The 4,428-nt window shown below is 36.5% G+C and overlaps 1 long non-coding RNA gene across 1 annotated transcript; it reads left to right on the forward strand.

Annotated features, from left to right (window-relative positions):
• Window positions 1-3,055: 3,055 nt before the first annotated feature.
• LOC128261825 (uncharacterized) lies at window positions 3,056-3,757 on the forward strand. The gene is made up of 3 exons (XR_008268291.1): window positions 3,056-3,144; window positions 3,218-3,334; window positions 3,403-3,757. It is a non-coding gene; the product is annotated as an uncharacterized LOC128261825 (long non-coding RNA).
• The last annotated feature ends 671 nt before the right edge of the window (window positions 3,758-4,428 follow it).

Raw genomic sequence — 4,428 nt, forward strand, 5'->3', positions numbered from 1 at the left:
GTATGGATGAAATTGAAATGAAATGACAAAGATCGAGGCATCCTTTTTCATTTCACTGCCACAACTCATTCGCACACCATCGCATAACTGAACATGTGCTTTCGCATCTGTATATGGTCCTGTTTGTGCTCTTGTATGTGTGTGCATAAACATGAAGTAAACAGGATAATAGCAATAAAATATAAGCGCCAGTCGCGAGCTGGTTTTCGGTGGCTCTGTCCTAGCATAAGTTTGAATGCTTTTGGCCTCAGCTATTTTTATGGCTCGCTGGCGGTTTTCACCGCCCCAAACCATTTTCCCCACTAAGGAACCCGCCTTCCCCCATATTTTCCTGTTTTGCCCCTCTTAACTGCTGTTTGTTTATTTTCCCTTTCAGTTTTGTTGTATACGGCAGGCAGCTTGTTTTCTTTTGCCATAATTTGATGTTGCGACTCCTTTTCGACAAGCCTGTGACGTAATATGGGAAATATGTTTACAGTTCGCTTTGCTGGTTTTTTTGGTGGTAGAAAGTGAATGGAAAAGCCGGGTAGTTAGCCAGCTTTGGTTATGGAAATTTATTAAAAATCTATGCCTGGCGGAAGTTTTCCCTTATTGGTTTCTCGCTATTGACATTTGCTTTATGGGTCAATGACTTAAGCTTGATTTCGCGATTGGTTTATTTGTCAATTCTTTTGTATAGGAATTAGAAGTAGGGAGATTCGAGATAAAATTGTTGTCTTTTCATGAGATTCATAAATATTTAATTGCAGCAGAATCATCAAGAACGAATAAATATTAAAAAACTGCGAGAACGTAATATTAAATAGATTAAAAGGTTGCTTAAACTTTCGTTACGGAATATATTTAAAGTTTTTCTGTATTTCAGAATCAATATAAATAATATATAAAAATGTGTTTGAAAAATTCTATTATAGCCTGAAAACCTTCATATTTTCTGGAATAAATCAAACTTAAATGTCTTGGGTTAACAATTGAAATCCATTAAATTTATATGAATTTTTAATTTAATTAAATATCTCAAAAGCGCAAACAAAAGTCTTGCGCACAAAAAAAAAAGTGTGATTTAATTGATCAAAAATAAATAGTCTTAAATGTGTCGACCATGGCTTGTTAGCACAAACAATAACATGCTGGCTCATTTAGCACAAACTATAATTAATTGCCAATTAATTTAACTGTCCTTGCTGTTGTTGGCTGCCAGCCGGTGCCAAACCATGTCCATGCTGAATGCCTATGCTATAATTTTTGTTATTAAGCCTATATGAGAATTTATAATCAACAATGAATATTTAATCAAAATACGAATTGCAAAAAAAAAAATTAACAGAAAGGGAGTTATACGTTTTTAATGGAATTGAAAGCTGGTGCTTAATTTGTATGTTCAAACATAGGAAATTGAATTAATGTTACTCTAAATAGAGTAAGAGCTCATTTTGAAAAGTTTAATTCTAAGCTCGTCTTTATGAGTTTCACTTAAGCAAATGGATATCCCTATTTAACTATATACAAAAATATATTTAAGTTTCAGCAAGTGATTGAAAGCTAGGTACCTGCTTTACCATAAAAAAAGTTAATTAGGTAAAAAATTTTAAATGTGTTTTAAAAATTAAGGAGAACTGGTATTTGCATTGCCATACATTTTATAATACAATCCATACAAAAGAAACGGCACATTTGTTTAATTAAATCAACAAAAATATATTTAGATATTTTTTCAGCATATTTTAAATATGATAGTATATTTTCGCCAATAAATATCCAGAGGCCAATGGGGGTTATGTAAATGTTAACAAAGGGCGCATGAATTATGCTCCGCAGTCAGAGCCATAAAAAATAACTCATGGGGGAGACTCCACCTCCAGCTGCAATATTTACTTTGGCTACATTTGCAAATGGAGCATTACGAAAATAAACAAATTTTCATAAATGACAAGTACAAAGGGAGCGGAGCACAAAAGGATGTTGCATACAAACATACGTGTGTCCTGCGAATGTGGGTCTGTGGAGTGGGGTTTTACGGAAAAATTTCAATTTGAACGACGTGGCAGGGCAATCGGGAGAATGGAAAAGCCATTGAGTCGGGAAAAAAGGGGGAAAGGGTACTGCAATTGGGCCATGTAAATTGTCACAGCAGCCAGGACCTGAAGCAAAAGCAGCCAGCAGGAGCAGGAGCAGGAGCAGGGAAATCCTTGATAGTCGATATTATTTTTCTTACGGCGCTCCATTTGTTCCTTGCCGGCCGTTTGTCAAGTTTGGCTCGAATCGATTTCCATTTTATTGCCAAATAATGTTTTTGCCATAGATTGTGTCATGTTATTTATAGGGCCGCACAAAAGGTATGAATCGCACGTCACAAATGGTTTATTGGCTAACCATTTTTTATGCAATTCTATAATCAGACCCGCGATAAATCCACCATCCTTCCCACTGCGTTTTAAGCCTTTCGCCGTGACTTATCACACGACTTTGACTAATAGCCTTTGTAGCTTGAGACCTTTTCCTTTCGGCCATTCGCCTCGCAAACACCTGGGTCAAACTAATTAAGCCTCTTGGAAGGCGGCGTCCCTCCCCCATTTGTGTGCCAAACAATGGGCTTTGAAACATAAATCAATCAGGCGAAACAGTAACAACAACCAGGGCCAACTTGACGAGTTCCATGGGCGACCCTCAAAACAATCCAATGGACAATGATTAATCGCATTACGGGCAGCGAGATGCGAGATCCGCAATGCCAAATGTGCTATTAAATACCCTAAACGAAATTTGGACATATCGAATGCAAGAAAATTAAAGGTAGGTTCCTTTGGTTTCTGATTTATTGGGGATGAGTTCGTACGCAGTCATGATCGTAATTTGGCAATTAAAGTCAGTATTCGGCATCAAAACAATTTGTTCAATTTCATTTTGTTACTAGATTAGGCCCATTTTTTAATTCATTGTTAGATTAGGCACTTTTTTTATTAAATTGTTTTACTTAAAATTGCTTCCACTTTTTATTTTGGGAATTTAAAATTATAATCTAAGCAAGCCTTTAAATTTTTGTTCAAAGCTGTCAAAAAAACAAGATTTTAGTTTGTGGCTGACTTTCTCAAAGGAAACAACTCCAGTAAAATTTAAGCGAATTAAAATAACAATCAACAAAAGGTATTTTATTTCAAAGTCTCTATTGTAAATTTAAGTATTTATTAATACGGTGTCTTTTATTTGTGAACCATAGTCATGGATCGAGTTATTTTTGAAGATTTTGATAAAATATCGGCTCAAGAGAAAATGACAAATCAGTTCAACCTAAAGTTGCTAAGATATTTTTATGAAATTATTAGCAAAAAATATGGTAAGCCTGTGTCCTAACGTAGTTAAATTATATTACCATTAACTCAGTGTTTTGTTTGTGAACCATAGCTATGGATCGATATGTATTTAACGATTTCGAAAAATTATCGAAAGACGAGCAAAAGGAGAGGTTGAGCCGAGCCAAAGTGGAGCTAAAGAGATTTTATAATATAATTCAGGATGATTTTGAAGGAAAAAGCAATTCGGATCAGGAACTAGTGGACATGATGAGCGATATGGGATTGACCCAAGTTTCAGGATCAGTGCTCCTGACGGAAATTATTAACTCAATATAAAACATAATCTTGCCAAGTATTTGATTGCCTAAATAGTAAATACATTTTATTACATAAACAGCTAGAGATTTCGTGAATATCCTGAATACCAGAAAGCATCCTTATATTCATCCGAAAATATCATTAAAAGCATACAATTAAAAAAAACACATTTCCTCAAGAAGAGCATTGGTTATTTGAAACGAAAATGTTATTTTTCCAATCTTACCCCTTCACCCACTGACCCTTGCAAATGTCACTACGCTTTTTTGGCGCAGTCACGCTAATTAGCCCCAGACAAGGACAAGCCATCAGGCGACCACGCCCACGCCATTTCATCCCACTTTATTCGGAAGTCCTGCCAGACAAAACGAGACGAAGCCAAGCCAAACCAAAGCAAAGCTCGTCTTGCCTGCCACGCCCACCGTAAACATTTTAAAAATAAATTTTACGAATTGTAAATAGCCTTAGTGCGCATAATTTTGTGGATTATACTCACGCCCCATGCGGCTGCCCCTCGAAAAGTCCGCAACGCCCAGAACTTGTTTACTCCTTTCGAGCCATGATAAATGCCTTGACATAAATCTCAGACAGAGGGGGGCAAGCAGCAGGGGCGGAACTCAACTTGGCTGGCTGGCAAAAGTTAATCAACATTTCATTAATTAATTTCTTTAAAGATGTCGTTGGGTGGCGAGTTGATGCCGGCCAAGAGAAAAATGGCTCGGCCGCCAGACGATTTCGACTGAGTCGGGGTAAATTATGTAAATTGGTTAAAAGCTTTTCCGGTTTTGAATTAGCAGCCTCATCAGCGACTGGATAT

Source organism: Drosophila gunungcola, unplaced genomic scaffold (assembly GCF_025200985.1).
Source record: "Drosophila gunungcola strain Sukarami unplaced genomic scaffold, Dgunungcola_SK_2 000001F, whole genome shotgun sequence".
NCBI classification, from domain to species: domain Eukaryota; kingdom Metazoa; phylum Arthropoda; class Insecta; order Diptera; family Drosophilidae; genus Drosophila; species Drosophila gunungcola.